This window comes from Pseudophryne corroboree, chromosome 6 (genome assembly GCF_028390025.1).
Source record: "Pseudophryne corroboree isolate aPseCor3 chromosome 6, aPseCor3.hap2, whole genome shotgun sequence".
NCBI lineage: Eukaryota > Metazoa > Chordata > Amphibia > Anura > Myobatrachidae > Pseudophryne > Pseudophryne corroboree.
Window position 1 is genome coordinate 270364479 of NC_086449.1, and position 24772 is coordinate 270389250.

At 45.6% G+C, this 24772-nt stretch overlaps 1 protein-coding gene across 10 annotated transcripts in view; it reads left to right on the top strand.

The window, feature by feature from the left end:
- Positions 1–24772, top strand: part of FAM227B (family with sequence similarity 227 member B) — a 1159103-nt gene that overhangs the window by 79668 nt on the left and 1054663 nt on the right. The window contains exon 3 of one of the 10 annotated variants that reach the window (XM_063926025.1): positions 22106–22213. The exons of the other annotated variants lie outside the window; for them this stretch is intronic. The gene's annotated coding sequence lies outside the window, so the exon portion shown is untranslated. The remainder of the gene's footprint in view (positions 1–22105; positions 22214–24772) is intronic. 10 annotated transcript variants of the gene reach the window in all.

Sequence of the window (24772 nt, forward strand, 5' to 3'; positions counted from 1 at the left end):
GAGTTTAGAGGTCAGTTTGAGAGCTATAGGGTTAATACTGCGTGACAAGTTGAATACAGGAGATCTGCCAAACTGCGGAATGACCTAAGTAAACTATCCTCCCATCTCCATGGGTGATGACATGCTAGCGAGACAGATTTACCTCTGCTTTAAGCTGATCCAGATGCCAGCTCAAAGGCAGCATAATGGATAGAAAGAGAGTTGCCCTTTGATGTTTGAAGAGGATACAATCCATACAGGCGCACAATTTGAATATTTGCGAGTTTCCTACTCCAGCAGCAGCATTAGAGAACAGATGGGCTTGCTAGTTGGACACCAGATTTCTCTGAACTGCAAACCCATAGTCAAACACCAGCATAACTGCACATTGAAAGTTGTGTAATAGTATTATTTAGTTTCTTATTTTGGTATCTTTTGCAATGTTATGTTATCTAAATATGCTGTGAATTATGACATAAAAAAACAAATGTATAATATTTCTTGGCAATGAAATAGCATTTTTTTTTTTTAAATCATATTATACTACAAGACATTCAGGCCATACTGTATCTAAAACCTCTGTGTCATCTTCCATAGAAAATACATACTGAAGTCTTGAAATTGTTTTTCTTTTAAGGTACTAAAATGTGAAGTAGTTAAAATGCTCTGCTTTAGGCAGCATTACAAGGTCTTGGGCTGTGTTAGAAAGAAACTGTTACTTGGGCACACTTGTGTTAGGGTCTCCTGCCCTGTGCTGCCACGTCGTCATGGCAACCGGGAGACAAGTACTAGCGGAGTAACCTGAGCGCAGCTGATACTCCGGTTCGGGTCTTTTGCTGTGCAGTGGTTATAGGCTCTGTGCACGGCAGGGGATCCGGTGCTGGTTTTTGTGCTCACAGTCTGTGAGGTCTGAGTGGGGCGTGGACAGCACCTGCTTTATAAGGCCTCTTTCCAGGTTAAGCAGATGCTGCTGAATCTTTGTTGGTTAGTCAGTTCCTGAAAGTTAGCCAGTACTGTGTAGCTTTGTATTTGTTTGTTGCTTACTGCAAATAGGCCTGGGGATTTGGTATTACACTCTGCCAATCCAGACCTAGCAGTAAGACTGGAGTCAGTCGTTTAGCTTGCTGGGGTTCTGTTACTACTCTGTGAACTTAGCAAGTTTGCGGCTGTATTCTAAGACTTGCCTGTCTAATCCTGTCTCACTGTGCTAGGTGTCAGGGGTCAGTTTAGTGGCAGTAAACTGAACCTGTGCACTGCAAGTGAGAATTAGGATTGTGGAGACTCTCCTTGTGTCTATCATTCCATCTCTGACCAAGGAGTTTACTGCCACACCCGTTGGTAACCCTTTAGGGTTTTGCTGTTGCCCTTAGCAACAGCATTTCGGGTTCTCTATGTATTAAAACACAACATCTTGCTTTTCCCATCTGAGCATTTCTAATACAAGGGAGATACCCAGTTCCTTAGCCTCTGGGCTTCTCTGTTCACTTTGTGTGTATTTTGTTACCCTATCACCTTCTGTGTACATTATGTCATATTCCCCAGTCTGTCTGTGAGTCCATTTGTTGTGCATAACAGTTCTGACACCAGTACTTTCCTGCAGGCACTGGTGTACATAACATATTCAGCAGCCTAATACTCCTGTTGAAATTTTGTGGGAATATGGAGCATACCACTCAAAATACGTTGCAACAGGTGGTCGATCAGGTGCAGGTCCTGACTCGACAATTTAATGATCTGTCCATTAAAATGCACACCTCCCAGGCTGCTGGCGGAGCTCCCGCAGCAGCAGCACCTGCAGGGGTTAAGGAGCCGAAAGTAAATCTCCCGGATCGTTTTTCTGGAGATCGCTCGCAGTTCTTTTGTTTCAAGGAGAGCTGCAAGCTATACTTCCGGCTTAGGCCTCAGTCTTCTGGGTCGGAGATTCAGCGGGTGGGCATAGTGATTTCCTTGCTACAAGGAGACCCACAGGTCTGGGCATATGGGTTGCAGCCTGACTGTCCGTCGCTTAAAAGTGTTGATGCTTTTTTTACGGCACTGGGCATGTTGTATGATGACCCTGACAAGACGGCCTCAGCCGAGGCTCAGATTTCGATCCTTAAGCAAGGGCGAAGGCCAGTTGAGGTTTACTGTACGGAGTTTCGGAGGTTGGCCCATGATACCCAGTGGAATGACCCATCCCTGAGACACCAGTACCGAAGAGGTCTTTCTAACCAGATAAAGGACCAACTGGTACAATATCCCTTGCCTGATAGCTTGGATCAGCTCATGCAGTTATCCATCCGGGTGGATAGACGGCTGAGAGAGCGTAGGCTTGAAAGGGAGACTGAGATTTCCTTCCTTCCCAAAGGAAACTCAGACTCTGAGGAATTTTCCGAGGAGCCTATGCAGATTGGGGCTACCCGCCTCTCCTCGCGTGAGAAGACGCGGAGGAGACAGCAGGGGTTGTGTTTGTACTGTGGGAATAAAGGTCATGTGGTAGTATCATGCCCAGAAAAGCCGGAAAACTTCAGGGCCTGAGGGTGATGGGAAATATCCTGTCAGGCCAGAAGTCAGAATTTCCCAAGAAGACTTTTATCATTCCGGTGACCTTGAAGATCCTCGGTCAAACTGTCAAGACTGAGGCCTTTGTGGACAGTGGGGCCGACGGGGTTTTTATGGACCGCCAATTCGCCCTGAAACACTCTGTTCCCTTAGTACCCTTGGCATCGGAAATTGAGATTTGTGGGTTAAACGGGGAACCATTATCCCAAGGTAAAATTACCTCTTGCACTAGCCAGATTTCTTTGTTTATTGGAGCCACACACTCTGAAAAATTGTCCTCTCTCTATCGTCCTAGTGGATGCTGGGGTTCCTGAAAGGACCATGGGGAATAGCGGCTCCGCAGGAGACAGGGCACAAAAAGTAAAGCTTTAGGATCAGGTGGTGTGCACTGGCTCCTCCCCCTATGACCCTCCTCCAAGCCAGTTAGATTTTGTGCCCGGCCGAGAAGGGTGCAATTCTAGGTGGCTCTCATAAAGAGCTGCTTAGAGAGTTTAGCTTAGGTTTTTTATTTTACAGTGATTCCTGCTGGCAACAGGATCACTGCAACGAGGGACAGAGGGGAGAAGAAGTGAACTCACCTGCGTGCAGGATGGATTGGCTTCTTGGCTACTGGACATGAAGCTCCAGAGGGACGATCACAGGTACAGCCTGGATGGTCACCGGAGCCACGCCGCCGGCCCCCTCACAGATGCTGAAGCAAGAAGAGGTCCAGAATCGGCGGCTGAAGACTCCTGCAGTCTTCTTAAGGTAGCGCACAGCACTGCAGCTGTGCGCCATTTTCCTCTCAGCACACTTCACACGGCAGTCACTGAGGGTGCAGGGCGCTGGGGGGGGGCGCCCTGGGAGGCAAATGAAAACCTTTAAAAAGGCTAAAAATACCTCACATATAGCCCCAGAGGCTATATGGAGATATTTACCCCTGCCTAAATGTACTAAATAGCGGGAGACGAGCCCGCCGGAAAAGGGGCGGGGCCTATCTCCTCAGCACACGGCGCCATTTTCTGTCACAGCTCCGCTGGTCAGGAAGGCTCCCAGGTCTCTCCCCTGCACTGCACTACAGAAACAGGGTATAACAGAGAGGGGGGGCAAAATAAATGGCTATATATATATATATTAATATAAAAGCAGCTATAAGGGAGCACTTAATCATAAGGCTATCCCTGTCATATATAGCGCTTTTTGGTGTGTGCTGGCAGACTCTCCCTCTGTCTCCCCAAAGGGCTAGTGGGTCCTGTCTTCGTATAGAGCATTCCCTGTGTGTCTGCTGTGTGTCGGTACGTGTGTGTCGACATGTATGAGGACGATATTGGCGTGGAGGCGGAGCAATTGCCTGTAATGGTGATGTCACTCTCTAGGGAGTCGACACCGGAATGGATGGCTTATTTAGGAAATTACGTGATAATGTCAACACGCTGCAAAGTCGGTTGACGACATGAGACGGCCGACGAACAATTAGTACGGTCCAGACGTCTCAAAAACACCGTCAAGGGTTTTTAAAACGCCCGTTTACTTTAGTCGGTCGACACAGACACAGACAGGGACACTGAATCCAGTGTCGACGGTGAATAAACAAACGTATTCCTTATTAGGGCCACACGTTAAAGGCAATGAAGGAGGTGTTACGTATTTCTGATACTACAAGTACCACAAAAGAGGGTATTATGTGGGATGTGAAAAAACTACCATAGTTTTTCCTGAATCAGATAAATTAAATAAAGTGTGTGATGATGCGTGGGTTCCCCCCGATAGAAAATTATGGGCGGTATACCCTTTCCCGCCAGAAGTTAGGGCGCGTTGGGAAACACCCCTTAAGGTGGATAAGGCGCTCACACGCTTATCAAAACAAGTGGCGGTACCGTCTATAGATAGGGCCGTCCTCAAGGACCAGCTGACAAGGCTGGAAAATATAATAAAAAGTATATACACACATACTGGTGTTATACTGCGGCCAGCGATCGCCTCAGCCTGGATGTGCAGAGCTAGGGTGGCTTGGTCGGATTCCCTGACTAAAAATATTGATACCCTTGACAGGGACAGTATTTTATTGACTATAGAGCATTTCTATATATGCGAGAAGCACAGAGGGATATTTGCACTCTGGCATCATGAATAAACGCGATGTCCATAACTGCCAGAAGATGTTATGGACACGACAGTGGTCAGGTGATGCAGATTCCAAATGGCACAGTATGGCCGTATAAAGGAAGAGGACTTGTTTGGGGTCGGTCCATCGGACCTGGTGGTCACGGCAACTGCTGGAAAATCCACCGTTTTTTACCCTAAGTCACATCTCTGCAGAAAAAGACACCGTCTTTTCAGCCTCAGTCCTCTCGTCCCTATAAGATTATATCTGCCCAGGGATAGAGGAAAGGGAAGAAGACTGCAGCAGGCAGCCCATTCCCAGGAACAGAAGCGTTCCACCGCGTCTGACAAGTTCTCAGCATGGCGCTGAGACCGTACAGGACCCCTGGATCCTACAAGTAGTATCCCGGGGGTACAGATGGGAATGTCGAGACGTTTCCCCTTCGCAGGCTCCTGAAGTCTGCTTTACCAAGTCTCCCTCCGACAAGGAGGTAGTATGGGAAAAAAATTCACAAGCTGTATTCCCAGCAGGTGATAATTAAATTACCCCTCCTACTACAGAAAAGGGGTATTATTCCACACTATATTGTGGTACTGAAGCCAGAAGGCTAGGTGAGACTTATTCTAAAAAAATTTTTTTTTGAACACTTACAAAGGTTCAAATTAAGATGAAGTCACTCAGAGCAGTGATAACGAACCAGGAAGAAGGGGACTATATAGTGTCCCGGGACATCAGGGATGCTTACCTCTATGTCCCAAATTTGCCCTTCTCACTAAGGGTACCTCAGGTTCGTGGTGCAGAACTGTCACTATCAGTTTCAGACGCTGCCGTTTGGATTGTCCACGGCACCCCGGGGTCTTTACCAAGGTAATGGCCGAAATGATGATTCTTCTTCGAAGAAAAGGCGTCTTAATTATCCCTTACTTGGACGATCTCCTGATAGGGGCATAGTCCAGGGAACAGTTGGAGGTCGGAGTAGCACTATCTCGGATACTGCTACAATCAGCACGGGTGGATTCTAAATATTCCAAAATCGCAGCTGATCCCGACGACACGTCTGCTGTGCCTAGGGATGATTCTGGACACAGTCCAGAAAAAGGTGTTTCTCCCGGAAGAGAAAGCCAGGGAGTTATCCGAGCAAGTCAGGAACCTCCTAAAAACAGTGCATCATTGCACAAGGGTCCTGGGTAAAAATGGTGGCTTCCTACGAAGCAATTCCATTCGGCAGATTTCACGTAAGAACTTTTCAGTGGGATCTGCTGGACAAATGGTCCGGATCGCATCTTCAGATGCATCAGCGGATAACCCAATATCCAAGGACAAGGGTGTCTCTCCTGTGGTGGTTATAGAGTGCTCATCTTCTAGAGGGCCGCAGATTCGGCATTCAGGATTGGATGCTGGTAACCACGGAGCCCAGCCTGAGAGGCTGGGGAGCAGTCACACAAGGGAAAAATTTCCAGGGAGTGTGATCAAGTATGGAGACTTTTCTCCACATAAATATACTGGAGCTAAGGGTAAATTTATAATGCTCTAAGCTTAGCAAGACCTCTGCTTCAAGGTCAGCCGGTATTGATCCAGTGGGAAAAACATCACGGCAGTCGCCCACGTAAACAGACAGGGCGACACAAGAAGCAGGAGGGCAATGGCAGAAACTGCAAGGACTTTTCGCTGGGCGGAAAATCATGTGATAACACTGTCAGCAGTTTTTCATCCCGGGAATGGAAACTGGGAAGCAGACTTCCTCAGCACGACCTCCACCCGGGAGAGTGGAAACTTCATTGAGAAGTTTTTTCCACATGATTGTAAACCGTTGGGAAATACCAAAGGTGGACATGATGGCGTCCCGTCTGAACAAAAAAACGGGACAGGTATTGCGCCAGGTCAAGAGACTCTCAGGCAATAGATGTGGACGTTCTGGTAACACCGTGGGTGTACCAGTCGGTGTATGTGTTCCCTCCTCTGCTTCTCATACCTAAGGTGCTGAGAATTATAAGACGTAGAGGAGTAAGAACTATACTCATGGCTCCGGATTGGCCAAGAAGGACTTGGTACCCGGAACTTCAAGAGATGCTTACAGAGGTCTTATGGCCTCTGCCGCTAAGAAGGGACTTGCTTCAGCAAGTACCATGTCTGTTCCAAGACTTACCGCAGCTGCGTTTGTCGGCATGGCGATGGAAAGCCGGATCCTAAGGGAAAAAAGGCATTCCGGAAGAGGTCATTCCTACCCTGGTCAAAGCCAGAAAGGAGGTGACCGCACAACATTATCACCACGTGTGGCGAAAATATGTTGCGTGGTGTGAGGCCAGGAAGGCCCCACAAAGAAATTTCAACTCGGTCGTTTCCTGCATTTCCTGCAAACAGGAGTGTCTATGGGCCTCAAATTGGGGTCCATTAAGGTTCAAATTCGGCCCTGTAAATTTTCTTCCAGAAAGAATTGGCTTCAGTTCCTGAAGTCCAGAAGTTTGTCAAGGGAGTATTGCATATACAAACCCCTTTTTTTGTGCCTCCAGTGGCACTGTGGGATCTCAACGTTGTTCTGGGATTCCTCAAATCACATTGGTTTAAAACCAGTCAAATATGTGGATTTGAAGCATCTCACATAAAAAGTGACCATGCTCTTGGCCCTGGCTTGGACCAGGCGAGTGTCAAATTGGTGGTTTTTTCTCAAAAAAGCCCATATCTGTTTGTCCATTCGGACAGGGCAGAGCTGCGGACTCGTCCCCAGTTCTCTCCCTAAGGTGGTGTCAGTGTTTCACCTGAACCAGCTTATTGTGGTGCCTTGCACCTACTAGGGACTTGGAGGACTCCAAGTTGCTAGAAGTTGTCAGGGCCCTGAAAATATGTTCCAGGACAGCTGGAGTCAGAAAATCTGACTCGCTGTTTATACTGTATGCACCCAACAAGTTGGGTGCGCCTGCTTCTAAGCAGTCGATTGCTCGTTGGATTTGTAACACAATTCAACTTGCACATTCTGAGGCAGGCCTGCCACAGTCTAAATCGGTTAAGGCCCATTCCACAAGGAAGGTGGGCTCATCTTGGGCTGCTGCCCGAGAGGTCTCGGCATTACAACTCTGCCGAGCAGATACGTGGTCAGGGGAGAACACGTTTGTAAAATTCTACAAATTTGATATCCTGGCAAAAGAGGACCTGGAGTTCTCTCATTCGGTGCTGCAGAGTCATCCGCACTCTCCCGCCCGTTTGGGAGCTTTGGTATAATCCCCATGGTCCTTTCAGGAACCCCAGCATCCACTAGGACGATAGAGAAAATAAGAATTTACTTACCGATAATTCTATTTCTCGGAGTCCGTAGTGGATGCTGGGCGCCCATCCCAAGTGCGGATTATCTGCAATACTTGTACATAGTTACAAAAATCGGGTTATTATTGTTGTGAGCCATCTTTTCAGAGGCTCCGCTGTTATCATACTGTTAACTGGGTTTAGATCACAAGTTGTACGGTGTGATTGGTGTGGCTGGTATGAGTCTTACCCGGGATTCAAAATTCCTCCCTTATTGTGTACGCTCGTCCGGGCACAGTACCTAACTGGCTTGGAGGAGGGTCATAGGGGGAGGAGCCAGTGCACACCACCTGATCCTAAAGCTTTACTTTTTGTGCCCTGTCTCCTGCGGAGCCGCTATTCCCCATGGTCCTTTCAGGAACCCCAGCATCCACTACGGACTCCGAGAAATAGAATTATCGGTAAGTAAATTCTTATTTTTATGTGACTGTCTGTACTTTTGCCCCATTGGTGTTGGGGTTACCCTGGTTAAGGGCCCACAATCCTCAATTTGACTGGGTCTCTGGGGAGATTCTTAGTTGGGGTACTGATTGTTTCAGGAGTTGCTTGAGCCTTCCAGTCAGGCTCTCGCAGCTAAGTTTGCCAGGATTGCCAGGGTGTTATGCAGATTTTGCGGACGTGTTCTCCAAAAAAGTTGCAGAGGTACTACCTCCCCATCGCCCCTATGACTGTGCCATTGATTTGTTGCCAAATGCTAAGCTTCCCAAGAGCAGGTTGTACTCCCTGTCACGTCCTGAGACTCAGGCTATGGCAGAGTACATTCAGGAGAACTTGGCTAAGGGATTTATCAGACCTTCACAGTCTCCAGTTGGGTCGGGGTTCTTCTTCGTGGGTAAAAAGGATGGTTCGTTGCGACCCTGCATCGACTTCAGGGAATTGAACCGTATCACGATTAAAAACTCATACCCACTGCCTCTCATTTCGGTCTTGTTTGACCAGCTTCGTACTGCCACCATTTTTTCTAAGATTGACCTACGCGGTGCGTACAATCTAATCCGAATAAGAGAGGGGGATGAATGGAAGACTGCCTTTAATACCCACTCAGGGCATTATGAATATTTGGTGATGCCTTTTGGGCTCTGTAATGCCCCGGCAGTCTTCCAGGATTTCATGAATGATGTGCTCAGGGAATATTTGGATAGATTCTTAGTTGTATACTTAGATGACATCCTAATCTTCTCCCATTCCCTGGAGGAACATCGGAAGCATGTACGCTTAGTCCTCCAGAAACTCAGAGACCACCGGCTTGGGGCGAAGCTGGAGAAGTGCGAATTTGAAGTTCAGCAAATCGCATTTCTAGGATATATTATCTCCCCAGAAGGTTTCCAAATGGAGGGTTCCAAGGTACAGGCAGTCCTGGATTGGGTGCAACCCACTAGTTTGAAGGCGCTTCAGCGTTTCCTGGGCTTTGCGAATTTTTATAGACGATTTATCGCTGGATTTTCGTCTATAGTGGCGCCCTTGGTGGCACTCACTAAGAAAGGGGCGGATGTTGCTCACTGGTCTTGTGAGGCTATAGCGGCTTTTGCCCGTCTCAAAAGGGCATTTGTTTCGGCCAAGGTGCTGCGACACCCAGATCCAGAGCGTCCTTTTGTGGTGGAGGTGGATGCCTCTAAGATGGGTATTGGGGCAGTGCTTTCTCAGATGGGAGTGTCTGATAATCGCCTTCATCCCTGTGCTTACTTTTCCCGTAAATTTTCGCCTGCCGAGATGAATTATGACGTGGGTAACCGGGAATTGTTGGCTATTAAGGATGCACTCGAGGAGTGGAGACACTGGCTTGAGGGGGCTAAGTTTGTGGTCTCAATTCTCACTGACCATAAGAATCTGGCATATTTAGAGTCAGCGAAGCGTCTCAATGCCAGGCAGGCACGATGGGCTTTGTTTTTTGCTCGCTTTAATTCTTTGATAACATATCGCCCTGGGTCAAAAAACATCAAGGCTGATGCGCTCTCGCGGAGTTTTGCTCCAATCCAGGAGACCACCGAGGAGCCGTTGCCCATTGTTTCCCCATCATGTATTAAAGTGGGCATTACCCAGGACCTCTTATCATTAGTCCTTAGAGCACAGGAGCAGGCTCCTCCAGACCTTCCGGTAGGTCTTTTGTTTGTGCCTCCTAGGTTAAGACAGCGAGTGTTCCTGGAATTCCATGCCAAGAAGTCGGCAGGTCACCCGGGTATTGCCAGAACTCGGGAGTTGCTATCTAGGGCGGTGTGGTGGCCCTCGGTGGCTAAGGATGTGGATCAGTGGGTTCGGGCATGTGACATCTGTGCCCGAAATAAGACTCCTAGAGGGGTTCCTGTTGGCCCATTACATCCACTCTCTATCCCATCTAAGCCATGGACCCACATTTCAATGGATTTTGTGGTGGACTTGCCCAAATCCTCGGGGATGACAGCCATCTGGGTTGTCGTTGACAGGTTTTCGAAGATGGCGCACTTCGTTCCACTGGTTGGGCTGCCATCGGCCAGACGCCTGTCTGAATTATTTATGCTGCATGTTGTGCGTCTCCACGGGTTGCCACTTGATGTGGTCTCTGACCGCGGATCCCAGTTTGTGGCCAAATTCTGGAGGGCATTTTGTTCCGATCTCCAGATTTCTGTCAGCTTGTCGTCAGGCTACCATCCGCAGTCTAATGGGCAGACTGAAAGGGTGAACCAGTCCTTGGAGCAGTTCCTCAGGTGTTGTCTCCAAGTGTCAGACTGACTGGGTTGCTCATCTGTCCATGGCGGAGTTTGCCTATAACAACGCGGCTCACTCTGCTACAGGGATCTCTCCCTTCCTTTGTGTGTATGGGCATCATCCTAAGGCCAATTCTTTTGACCCCCTGGACTCCACGCCTGGTGGTTCCTCTGTGGTTTCGGTCCTTAGAGGTATTTGGCGGAAAGTGAAGAAAGCCCTTGTGTCTGTGTCATTAGTGACCAAAAGGGTTTTTGATAAGCGGAAAAGACCCTGCAGCTTCAAATTAGGAGACTTCGTCTGGTTGTCTACCATGAATTTGAAGTTGAGACAGCCATCTCATAAGTTAGGCCCCCGGTTCATCGGCCCTTATAAGATCACCAGGGTTATCAATCTGGTGGCATTTCAGTTAGATCTTCCCCGTTCTTTGGGTATCAATAAAACATTTCATTGTTCCCTTTTAAAACGGGCGATTAGGAATCCTTCTTCCAGTGGAAGACCTTCCCCTCTTCTGATACGTGGCCAGAGGGAGTTTGTTGTTGAAAGGATTCTTGACTCCAAGGTGGTTCGGGGTCGGCTGTCATTTTTGGTGCACTGGAAGGGGTATGGCCCGGAGGAGCGGTCGTGGGTGCGCAGTTGTGATCTTCATGCCCCCAGACTGATACGCTCTTTCTTCTCGCAGTTCCCCGATAAACCCGGTGGTAGGGGTTCTTTGACCCCTCGTCAGAGGGGGGGTACTGTTAGGGTCTCCTGCCCTGTGCTGCCACGTCGTCATGGCAACCGGGAGACAAGTACTAGCGGAGTAACCTGAGCGCAGCTGATACTCCGGTTCGGGTCTTTTGCTGTGCAGTGGTTATAGGCTCTGTGCACGGCAGGGGATCCGGTGCTGGTTTTTGTGCTCACAGTCTGTGAGGTCTGAGTGGGGCGTGGACAGCACCTGCTTTATAAGGCCTCTTTCCAGGTTAAGCAGATGCTGCTGAATCTTTGTTGGTTAGTCAGTTCCTGAAAGTTAGCCAGTACTGTGTAGCTTTGTATTTTTTGTTGCTTACTGCAAATAGGCCTGGGGATTTGGTATTACACTCTGCCAATCCAGACCTAGCAGTAAGACTGGAGTCAGTCGTTTAGCTTGCTGGGGTTCTGTTACTACTCTGTGAACTTAGCAAGTTTGCGGCTGTATTCTAAGACTTGCCTGTCTAATCCTGTCTCACTGTGCTAGGTGTCAGGGGTCAGTTTAGTGGCAGTAAACTGAACCTGTGCACTGCAAGTGAGAATTAGGATTGTGGAGACTCTCCTTGTGTCTATCATTCCATCTCTGACCAAGGAGTTTACTGCCACACCCGTTGGTAACCCTTTAGGGTTTTGCTGTTGCCCTTAGCAACAGCATTTCGGGTTCTCTATGTATTAAAACACAACATCTTGCTTTTCCCATCTGAGCATTTCTAATACAAGGGAGATACCCAGTTCCTTAGCCTCTGGGCTTCTCTGTTCACTTTGTGTGTATTTTGTTACCCTATCACCTTCTGTGTACATTATGTCATATTCCCCAGTCTGTCTGTGAGTCCATTTGTTGTGCATAACAGTTCTGACACCAGTACTTTCCTGCAGGCACTGGTGTACATAACAACTTGGTACTTGTGTAACAATCCAATTCCAATTTTCTTAGCACCTTTTACCTGACACTATAAGAAATACAAGCAAAATTCACCCAGCACACTGCAACAAACCAACAAAAGAGATTTACATCCTACATAATAGAAATACAGAGATTTAATTTGCAAACATATGGTAAGCCACCAGCCACACCATGGTGTCTCTGCTTTGGTGGTAGTATACTATTTGATAATAACATCTACTTTGGATCACATGTTTATGTATTTCTAACTTACCTGGAGGCTTCCCAAGGTCCTCCAATATGGCACTGCAAGGATCAGCATACCCACCAACTATTAATCCTATCCATGCCTCACAGAACAGTGAAACGTATAATCAGGGTCGTTTCTTGGGGCGGGCGAGCTACCTGCTTCCCTCCTCCGTCTCCCCCAGTACCCCGCTCGAGGGGGTGGAGTTTCACAGAATGACGCAGTTGAGGGGGAACCAAATTATGAAGAGGGAGAGGCGGCCGGCACGAGGAGCCACTGGGGAGGCAGGCCGAAGAGCGGGAAACGCCTCTGTAAGTATACCCTCCCTCTCTCTCTCTCTCTCTCTCTCTCTCTCTCTCTCTCTGTGTCTCTCTCACTCTGAGTGCCATGTAAAATGGGGACACTTGCCTGCCGCAATGTGTAAAATGTGGACGCATGCCTGCCGCAATGTGTAAAATGGGGACACATGCCTGCCGTAATGTGTAAAATGGGGACTCTTGCCTGCCGTAATGTGTAAAATGGGGACTCTGCCTGCCGGAATGTGGGGTTTTAATGTATCAAGGGCATTGCGGTGTGTGGCATAATATGGTGCAGGGGGCATTACTGTGTGGGGCTTAATATGGTAGAATTTTTTTTTCTTCCTCTGGTGGCCGTGATCTGTTGGAGCAGGGTCAAAAACTGGATTGTGAGGTAGTCTTTTCAGACGAGGCCATGCCCATTTAAATGAGACCACGCCCATTTAGATGAGGCAACGCCCCCTCTAGGTGGGAGGGGGGGGGCTTTTTTTATGTCATGGGGGGGCAAATTTTTAAATCTCGCACTGGGAGCCAAATTGGCTAGAAATAGCCCTGCACATAATGATAGTTGTGCTAATCAATTATAGTCCAAAAACAAGTGCATGTAAGAGAGGGGTTAATGTAGACAAGAAAAAACAAAATAGGAGAAGCTAAGGCATCTCTGCTTTGATGGGCCTACACTATGAAGCTCATTTAGATGTGGTTGGAGTTGCTATCACTGCTGCTTTCTTGGAACCTATGGTGCCGAGCAAGCCTCCTGTCGCAGAGGCCAGGAAATCTATTGGGATAAATAACTAAATATGAAGACCATTGTTTGTTACCTTTAGCAAGCTTCGCCATATTTGTTGGGTGATTTCTTTGGTGAATGGGTATTTTCACAGGTTTCCCTCTTGGTCCCCTACTGGGTATGTTATAAGAAGACCATAAAGTGTCATCCAGAATCTAAGGGGCTACCTCTATGGACATTTCAGTCATTATATTCAAGTTTGATTTATTTTAGCGCAGTCTGGAATTTTTTGTTGTTTGTGTATGTATGTATGTATGTATGTATGTATGTATGTATGTATGTATGTGTGTGTGTGTGTGTGTGTGTGTGTGTGTGTGTATATATATATATATATATATATATTAGTACAGTATATTGTGGCAGAAGGGTCAGAGTGCAGAGTGAGTTGGGACGTACTCACCACCTGGTTACCTGAGTGTAGGGTGGTTGGTAGGTCTGGTCCAGGTTTTGCAGCTTACCTAGATCGGCAGCCAGGTAATGGTCAGCACCTGATGCTGAACAAGTTGGCCAAGCAATTGGTTGGGTGGGAGTGTGTTTAGCATTAGGGTGCCAGTACCACAAGGTTACAATGACCTTGTTTACATCGGCTGAAGTGATGAAGTGAAGATGATAATGTACCAGCCGATCTGCCATGTTACAGGCTGTGTTTGAAAAATAAGGAGCTGATTGGTTGGTAGCATCTCTCTCCGCTTTATCACTCTCCAAGGCTTGGTACATCTGCCTCTAAATCATGTAAACTATATTAAGAGGATGACTCACTAACATTGACCTTATAGATGTTAGTGAAAAAAAATACTTTTATTAAGTAAAAACTGAATGTACTGTAAGTACAAACCTTAACTATATAGTGCTACTTTACCAGCTATTAACTGTATCGGAACTTTATCTACTTGGCACAGTCTCAGAACCTTACTGTAAAACACATGCAAGTGGAAACAATAAATCAACTGGGATTTAAATGTTAAATAAACACAGAAGGTCTATTTAAGTGTATGTAAACATATGGACAATTCTTAAGGCTTCTAATGCTTTTAAGAACCTTTTAATAACTATCTTTTATACAGCAAGTTAATGAAGCGTGTATCAATATGCCAGAGCAAATGTGATAACATTTTGTTAAAGTGCAAATTTAAAAAAAAAAAAGAAGTCTCTCAAGTTTAACTTAGCAGACAAGCCCCACATACCCAGCGATGCAACTTTCTTAAAGCCTTACTTTTCAGTACATTAAATTATTCAATACAGTTTCTTAATATCAGTTAAATAAAAGCCTTTGACTAGTATGCAAAAATACTGTCATGTCATTTTTATTTTATACTTTGTGTACCATTTAAATAAATTAAATAAACAGTTTACCACAATTCAGTACAGGTTGTCCCTGGCTGGGGCTCATCTTCAGTGCAGGTCCCAGCTGTTGGCAGGTGACTGGAACACTGCATCAGACCTGCCACACTGAAGGTCCAGGGCCGTCTTTTTGTATGGGCTCAGTGGGCAGTTGCCCAAGGGCCCCTGGAGTATGAGTATAGGACGATAGCTGAGAGTCCCCTTTTTACAGGGGTGCCAGATTTTTGAAAATCGGCCCTGGGGAACCAGAGATATACGACTTCAAAGCCGTGGTCCCCATCTGAGCCTGTTAATTGCTCTTCCCAGCTAGATATCTCGGGTTCTTAAAAAGGTGTATCTCTTATTTTTACAGTTAAAAATTAATTAATCAATTAACAATAAAATCACATCACAAGTACCAGTCAATCCTGCAAGAAATCCATTTACAGTTCAAAGGATAGATATTTGCAAACATCAGCAGCAATGGAATTAGTAAGCAAGGTTTCCAGAATTATTAATTGGTTAGTCTCTGGCTTGTTAGTAGTTTGCAGTTGTTTTTGTGTGTGTGTTTTGATCACGTGTCTGCATGTGTATATGGGATTTGTGCACATGCAGGCATACATGTATATGTCTGGTGTTTAATTTACTTTCAGTTGTAATAATAATAATAATAACAACTAAACTGTTTGAAACGAAGAAAATAAGAGTCATTAAATTTTATCTGTGCATGTGCGCATATAGATATATGGATAAGACTACATGAAATGGATATGATTTGTTCCTATTTGGGAATAAGTATTTGAATAGGTTTTAGTTTTTAAATTAAATTGCATAAATCTATGTGTCTCTGATGGGACATCTGAGTGGCGACTGCACAAGCATGTGTATGTATAAATGTATATATGTGTATGTATATATATATATATATATATATATATGTATGTTAAATCTATTAATATATCTCAGTTATGAGACTCACAATGAGAGGATGTCTTATCTTTATAAAGTTTAAGTCCAGAAGCCCTGTGGAACACATATTATATCTATAACAATGCTAAGGATAAAGTAGCACTATATTTCCAAAACGAGGGTTGAGGAGCAGACATGTGACCTAAAGATGTCCGATAAAATCAGAATGCGCATGCGTTCCACCCTAGAATGAGGTTTGGTTGGTGGACGCAATGCGCACGCGCAGGCAGGAAAAATCTGCTACTTAAACGGAAACACAGAGAAAGAGTTACACTTCTCTGAGGAAGCCACTGACATTGTTAGAGGTGGAGAAACGCGTAAGAGGCCCCTACATTCGGCCGTCCGTTACCGGTCTGATAAATTACGGCAAAACGCATACCTGCATGTACTTGCTCTTATTGTTTGGACACTCCAGATAAGGCACCTATAATGGGATAAAAGCACCAGGACCCGGGAGGAACCATTGCATTTTAATAAGTGATCGAGTTTTGACTATATTAAGCAGGTGATAAAAAGGCAATGCTGTTGCACTAATATCAATTGATAACTTTATATAAGCCATTGCAACATAAAAATCAGCATGCTGCACTAACCAATTAACACTGCTGTAGGCTTAAATACAACTAATCAACTGTGTGATATCAGTGTGTGGAAAGATCACGATCTACAATTATTATCTTGCAAAGGACTGCAAACTACTAACAAGCCAGAAACTAACCAATTAATAAATTCTGGAAACCTTGCTTACTGATTCCATTGCTGCTGATGTTTGGAAATATCTGTCCTTTGAACTGTGTATGGATTTCTTGCAGAATTGACCGGTACTTGTGATGTGATTTTATTGTTAATTGATTCATTAATTTTTACAGTAACTGTAAAAATAAAAGACACACCTTTTTAAGAAGCGCTGTTTATCTGTGTGTATATATATTGTGTTCATTTTTAAGGGTTGATTATTCCCTTTTTTTAAAACAGCTGCTGAAAAATCTGTGTGTAATTTATTTTATTTTTAGTCTTGTTTTATTATATGTGCAACAATTCTACTGAGCTATAAGCGCCGAGTAGTATTTGTTTGATATCTCGGGTTCTCTCTGACTTACTTCAAAAACTGAGACTCTCCTCTTTCGGTGGACACTGAATACTTGTTTCTACTATGCCCAGAACCAGAGATATCAGCCTTCCAGCAGCAGGTCCCTGCTCCAGCTCCACACGCTTTGTATGCAGTTTTATATTTTTGTCTGTGGATTGCTCTGGCTCCTGAACTCTGATCCCCAAGTCCCCAGTACCGCCTGAAAGGTAGGACTCTCTAGTATTTTTATCCCAGTAAAAGCTAAGAAATCTTTTCCAGGAACTGGGGATATCTGCAGTCAAGGAAGCTGCCCTACCACCAGAAAATAATAAATATTAAGCCCACTCCACTATCCACCCCTCCCCTGCATATTACTGTAAATACCACCTACCACCCTCAAAGTCATGTACTGGGGTCCCTTCATTCAGCCTAATGCCCCTTCTACAGTTTAGTGTTCTTCCTCCTGTCCCATCTCCCACCATCTGTGCAGTAAAGTAGTAATTAGCAGAAATTACTGCTCCATGTTCTGCATGCTAAGCGGAAGATGGAACACCCCCTACCCCTACCTAACCTATTTCCAGGAACTGGGTATATCTGCAGTCAGGCTAGCTGCCCTCCCACTGGACAATTATGAATATTAAGCCCACTCCACTATCCACCACTCCCCTGGTATTAAACACCCGCTACCACACTGGAAGTCATGTATCGGTGCCCCTTTTTTTAGCCCAATGCCCCCTTCTACATTTTAGTGTTCTCCCTCCCATCCCATCTCCAACCATCTGTGCAGTACAGGAGTAATTAGCAGAAATTACTGCTACAAGTCCTACAACACCCCCTACCGCCCGTGGGACATCATAGCTGTCACTGATAGCACCCCCCACCCCTATCGCTGCAGGATGTGTAGGGGCTCCAGGGCATTGCTTTGCCTTGGGGCCTACACTACTGTTTAAATGGCCCTGCGATTGACCAGTCAGTTGCTAGGCAACTGGTACTCAGGGCAGCCATGGTGGTTTCTGGTCCTGGCTGTTACTTAGCAGCCGGGATGCTATGCTCATACGTGCAGCCACTCAGCTGTGGCTGCTTGTAGCAGTTCGATTGGTCCATGTTTCTATTATAAGGCAGTTAATCCTGTGCTGCATTGCCAGTGATAGTTTGTGGAGCCTTGTCAGTCGGTCCCTGTTCATGACTGCTGATATTCTAGTGTCTTGTTGCTGCTGCCCTAGCTGTGCTTCCAGAGCTGTTTCCTCAGCTAAGTGCCTAAACCATTGTGTATTACCACTGCTACTGTACCTCATTTATAGTTGCTGTGCAGTCCTTTGTACTCTATATCTTCCTTGCTGTGGATGCCATCTGAGGTTGCATTGTGCAGTACTCCTTGGGATTTACTCTCTCTATGAGCTTTTATCAGCATACCCTACCTGCATACTACTCCATGGGAACATCCTCATTACGTCCTGTCTTATTGTCCCTAGAAAATACGGTTGTTACTTCATGTACTTTAGTAATTAATCTCTCTCCCATCTTGGTGTTCTCTAACATAACTACTCCAGTTATATCCAGCAATCTCCTGTCCATTGTCTAAGCACCTATTTCTCAGTGGTTTAAGACATGGCAGCATCCTAAGTACTGTTGTGTGCATTTAACACTAAGGAAACAATGAGAGGTTGTTATAGGCAGAATACTCCCTAGTAGCTCTAGGGCTCTTATGTAATTGTACAGGAGTTTCATAACATTATCACCAGCCACTGCTGGAGTAAGTTTATGCTCAAATGGATCCTGCCACACAAAGCCCAGAGATTTTGTCAAATCAGATCCAAGCATTGTATCAAGTGGTCCAGGGTCTGTCCATGCATTTAAAAGTGCACGAAGATAGTCTTAAGTCCGCTACACCTATCCAGGTGACTGTATTTTAACCTGAAATGCATCTGCCTTATCAATTTTCTTGGGACTGTAAGCAATTCCTAAGTTTCAAAGAAAGCGGCAAGCTAAACTTGAAGTTAAGGCCTCACTCCTCTGTTTCAGAGACTCAGCAAGTAGGAGTTGTTATTTCATTGTTGCAAGGGGATTCTCAGACCTGGGCCTTTGTGTCAAGTTCTGATCATGCTGCTTTACAATCTGTGGTTGCCTTCTTTTATGCTTTAGGCCTATTGTATGATGACCCTGACTGAGTGGCAGCAGCAGAGTCACATTTGCGCACCCTTAAACAAAGACAAAATTCTGCGCAATTCTAATGCACTGAATTCAGGCATTGGTCCACTGATAGCCAGTGGAATAATCCAGCTCTCCGTAATTAATTCCATCTGGAACTTTCTGAGCATATGAAAGATTCACTGGTCCAGTACCCCCTTCCCAAATCATTGGACAAACTTATGCAGCTAGCTATGAAAATCGACAGGAGATTAAAGAGCGAAAGATAGCGAAAAACCTCCCTTCATTCTCCTTCCATACCCCTCCTGGACTAGGAGGTGGGCTCTTGGTCTATGCCTTTACTGTGATGGAAAAGGTTATCTTGCTTATGACTGTCTACAATGCAGTAAAAGACAAGGCTTAAATGAAGTGGAAGAGATCCATTTACAGTAGGTGTACGTCTTGTCTCTTTCAAAAATTCTGTATTGTTACCAGCTCAGATTTCTTATAATAATCACTTGGACTGAGTCTCCGCCTTTGTGGACAATGAAGCAGCAGGAAATTTCCTTGATATTAGTTTCACTCAGTCTCTTAGTATTCCCTTCCTGCCTCTGTTGTCTTGATTACAATCTCCTACTGTTTCAGTCTCCTACAGCCCATTTAGTCATTGGTGCGCTACATTTGGAAACCTTAATCTGTTATCTTGTACATTGTCCTATGGTTCCCTTCATCTTGGGTCACCCCTATTTAAGTCAGGACTGTCTTTTCATATGTGCTTAATGGGCAGTTTCACAAAGGACCCAGATGTATAAGTTCTCTAGGCTGATAGCTGAGGGTCCCTTTTTTCCAGGGGTACCAGATTTTTTAAAATCGTCCCTCGGGAACCGTAGATATCCGACTTCAAAGCAGTGGTCCCCATCCAAGCCTGTCAATTGCTGTTCCTAACCAGATATTTTGGGTTCTGTTTGACTTAGAGTTTGTCTGAGGGTAGTCTCCAAAAGCTGGGGCTCTCCCCTTTCAGTGGACACTGGCATCTTGTCTCTACTATGCCCAGAACCAGAGATATCAGCCTTCCATCAGCTTGTCCCTGCTACAGCTCCACATGCCTGGTATGCAGTTTTAGATTTTCATTGGTGGATTGCTCTGGCTCCTGAACTCTGATCCCCATGTCCCCAGTACCTCCTGAAAGGTGGGACTCTCTATTTTTTATTGCATTGAAAGCTAAGAATTCCAATTCCAGGAACTGGGGATATCTGCAGTCAAGCAAGCTGCCTTCCCACCAGAAAATAATAAATATTAAGCCCACTCCACTATCCACCCCTCCCCTGCATATTACTGTAAATACCACCTACCACCCTAAAAGTCATGTACTGGGGTCCCTTCATTCAGCCTAATACCCCCTTCTACAGTTTAGTGTCCTTCCTCCTGTCTCATCTCTCACCATCTGTGCAGTAAAGTAGTAATTAGCAGAAATTACTGCTCCATGTTCTGCATGTTGAGCAGAAGATAGAACACCCCCTACCGCCCGCGAGACAACAAATCTGTCACTGATAGCACCGCCAACCCTACCCCTGGAGGATGTGTAGGGGCCCCAGTGCATTTCTTTGCCCAGGGGCCTGCACTTCTGTTAAGACGGCCTTGGCTTAAGTGCCACAATCCAGTAATAAATTTGGAATGTGGAAAATTAATTCAGTGGAGTTCCAGTTGTACTTCCAGATGTCTGACATTGCTGGTTCGTGTCCTAAAAATTCCTAAAGGGATATCCCCAATATCAGATATTTGCTGATTTGGTGTCCAAAAATAAAGCATATACTTTGCCACCCCACCAGGACTATGATCGTGCTATTGAGTTAATGCTTGGTTGCCGCTTACCTGAAGGAAGATTGTATGCCTTATCTATCCCTGAACCCAAGGCTATGGATGAATATATAATGAAGAACTTCAGTAAGGGGTTCATTAGACCCTTAAAGTCACCTGTAGGTGCAGGGTTTTTCTTTTTTCGCTAAAAGAGATGTCAGTCTCAGGACTTGCATTGACTTCAGAGGGTTTAATAAAATCACGGTCAAAAACACCCATTCATTACCTATGATTTCCATATTGTTTGACAAACTCAGAGAAGCCACCAATTTTTACAAGATCGACTTGCAGAGTTCCTATAACCTCATACGCATCAAAGAAGGTGGCAAATGGAAGAAGGCATTTAATAACCAGGCTGGTCACCGAGTATTTAGTTATGCCCGTCAGTCTCTCAAATGCATCTGCTGTTTTCCAAGATTTGATTAATGATGTCTTACAGGAATTCCTATGAAAATGTATGGTAGTTTACCTAGATGATCTCTTGATCTATTCACAATCTTTGGAGCAGCACCGAAGCCATGTCAAACAGCTCTTGTAAAAACTCAGTGAACAACAACTGTATGCCAAAGTTGAGAAATGTGAGTTTAAGGTTAAAGAAATTTCCTTCCTAGCCAGGGGCGTTTCTACAGAGGGGTCCCGCGTGCACCTACGGGTGGGTCCCCTCCTCTTAACGGCGCTGTAGACTCCTGCATTGTGCAGAGTCTACCGCGCATGCGCAGGCCTCCAGAAACATGGCGCCCACCATGATCCGGAGACCAATTTGGTTACTGCGCATGCGCGGTGGCCATTTTGTCGACGACTTCCACCGTGACCGCAACGCCCGGCGCTGGACTCCGGAATGGTAAGTATTAAAATGTGTGCAGTGTGGGCCCCTCCTGGTCCCAGGGGCCCGTGTGCACCGCACACATTGCACCCATTATAGAAATACCAATGTTCCTAGCATATATCATCACTCCTAAATGATTTTCTATGGACTCAAGCAAACAGCAGGTCATTCCTGGCTCAGTACAGCCCACTAACCTTATGGCCATACACTGTTTCTTAGGTTTCGCCAATTATTATAGATGGTTAATTGATTCCTTCATTCTCTGTATTGGCTGCTCCATGACGGCCTTAACTAAGAAAGGGGCAGATTCTCCTAACTGGTCCCCATAAGCCATTCAAGCCTTTATTGCATTAAAAAAAGATTTCATCTCAGCTCCAGTTCTCCATCACCAATCTTTATTTGCCTTTTTCATTGAGGTGGAAGCATCTGAAGTAGATGTTGGAGCTGTTCTTTCTCAGAGGGACCCTGTCAACAATAAGATGCATCCGTGAGCTTTTCTGTCCCGAAAGCTTTCTACTGCAGAGGTGAATTATGATGTTGATTTCCAAGAGCTGCTTGCTATTAAATGGGCTTGTAAGGAATGGAGACATTGGCTGGGAAGGTTATAATATACTCATCCAAATATAATTATACATGTAAAAGACAAATGTAAAGAGAACTTGTCCTTCCCACTGGTCTATTTGCATGGTCTCAGTCACTCGGCTTTATTAAACTCATTAGCTAAGCGCACAACATCCCTGTTTGTTAATGGCAAGCCCTTAAAGGGATCACTAGGCTGGCTTGGAGTAGGCAATTACCACTAATCTTGGCAAAATCCCATATTGTCTATCTAGTCATTAAACTCTGAAATACCCTTCGGAATTGTACTGAGTGAATATAAAAGGAGCAGTTACTGTAATTTCTTCTTAATTGGAAGGGTTGAACCACTTGTTGCTCTCATATCCTGGCAGAGGTTTTTTCCAATAAAATTACCACTTTTCCACGCATTTTAAATCTTATACAATCTTTACATATATTGATTAGTAAAGTGGGTGTAGCGAAAATAAATGTGTTGCTACAAAGCTTTATCTGGAAAAGCAAAAGACTGCACATAGCTTTGTTAAAATTGCAACAAGCAAAATCCAACAGAGGCATTAACTTCCTGCTGGTACAATATTATCATTTGGTCTAATTCAGAGTTGATCGCAGCAGCAAATTTGTTAGCAGTTGGGCAAAACCATATGCACTGCAGGGGGGGCAGATATAACATGTGCAGAGAGAGTTAGATTTCGGTGGGGTGTGTTCAAACTAGAGATGAGCGCCTGAAATTTTTCGGGTTTTGTGTTTTGGTTTTGGGTTCGGTTCCGCGGCCGTGTTTTGGGTTCGAACGCGTTTTGGCAAAACCTCACCGAATTTTTTTTGTCGGATTCGGGTGTGTTTTGGATTCGGGTGTTTTTTTCCAAAAACACTAAAAAACAGCTTAAATCATAGAATTTGGGGGTCATTTTGATCCCAAAGTATTATTAACCTCAAAAACCATAATTTACACTCATTTTCAGTCTATTCTGAATACCTCACACCTCACAATATTATTTTTAGTCCTAAAATTTGCACCGAGGTCGCTGTGTGAGTAAGATAAGCGACCCTAGTGGCCGACACAAACACCGGGCCCATCTAGGAGTGGCACTGCAGTGTCACGCAGGATGTCCCTTCCAAAAAACCCTCCCCAAACAGCACATGACGCAAAGAAAAAAAGAGGCGCAATGAGGTAGCTGTGTGAGTAAGATTAGCGACCCTAGTGGCCGACACAAACACCGGGCCCATCTAGGAGTGGCACTACAGTGTCACGCAGGATGTCCCTTCCAAAAAACCCTCCCCAAACAGCACATGACGCAAAGAAAAAAAGAGGCGCAATGAGGTAGCTGACTGTGTGAGTAAGATTAGCGACCCTAGTGGCCGACACAAACACCGGGCCCATCTAGGAGTGGCACTGCAGTGTCACGCAGGATGTCCCTTCCAAAAAACCCTCCCCAAACAGCACATGACGCAAAGAAAAAAAGAGGCGCAATGAGGTAGCTGACTGTGTGAGTAAGATTAGCGACCCTAGTGGCCGACACAAACACCGGGCCCATCTAGGAGTGGCACTGCAGTGTCACGCAGGATGTCCCTTCCAAAAAACCCTCCCCAAACAGCACATGACGCAAAGAAAAAAAGAGGCGCAATGAGGTAGCTGACTGTGTGAGTAAGATTAGCGACCCTAGTGGCCGACACAAACACCGGGCCCATCTAGGAGTGGCACTGCAGTGTCACGCAGGATGTCCCTTCCAAAAAACCCTCCCCAATCAGCACATGATGCAAAGAAAAAGAAAAGAAAAAAGAGGTGCAAGATGGAATTGTCCTTGGGCCCTCCCACCCACCCTTATGTTGTATAAACAAAACAGGACATGCACACTTTAACCAACCCATCATTTCAGTGACAGGGTCTGCCACACGACTGTGACTGATATGACGGGTTGGTTTGGACCCCCCCCAAAAAAGAAGCAATTAATCTCTCCTTGCACAAACTGGCTCTACAGAGGCAAGATGTCCACCTCATCTTCACCCTCCGATATATCACCGTGTACATCCCCCTCCTCACAGATTATCAATTCGTCCCCACTGGAATCCACCATCTCAGCTCCCTGTGTACTTTGTGGAGGCAATTGCTGCTGGTCAATGTCTCCGCGGAGGAATTGATTATAATTCATTTTAATGAACATCATCTTCTCCACATTTTCTGGATGTAACCTCGTACGCCGATTGCTGACAAGGTGAGCGGCGGCACTAAACACTCTTTCGGAGTACACACTTGTGGGAGGGCAACTTAGGTAGAATAAAGCCAGTTTGTGCAAGGGCCTCCAAATTGCCTCTTTTTCCTGCCAGTATAAGTACGGACTGTGTGACGTGCCTACTTGGATGCGGTCACTCATATAATCCTCCACCATTCTATCAATGTTGAGAGAATCATATGCAGTGACAGTAGACGACATGTCCGTAATCGTTGTCAGGTCCTTCAGTCCGGACCAGATGTCAGCATCAGCAGTCGCTCCAGACTGCCCTGCATC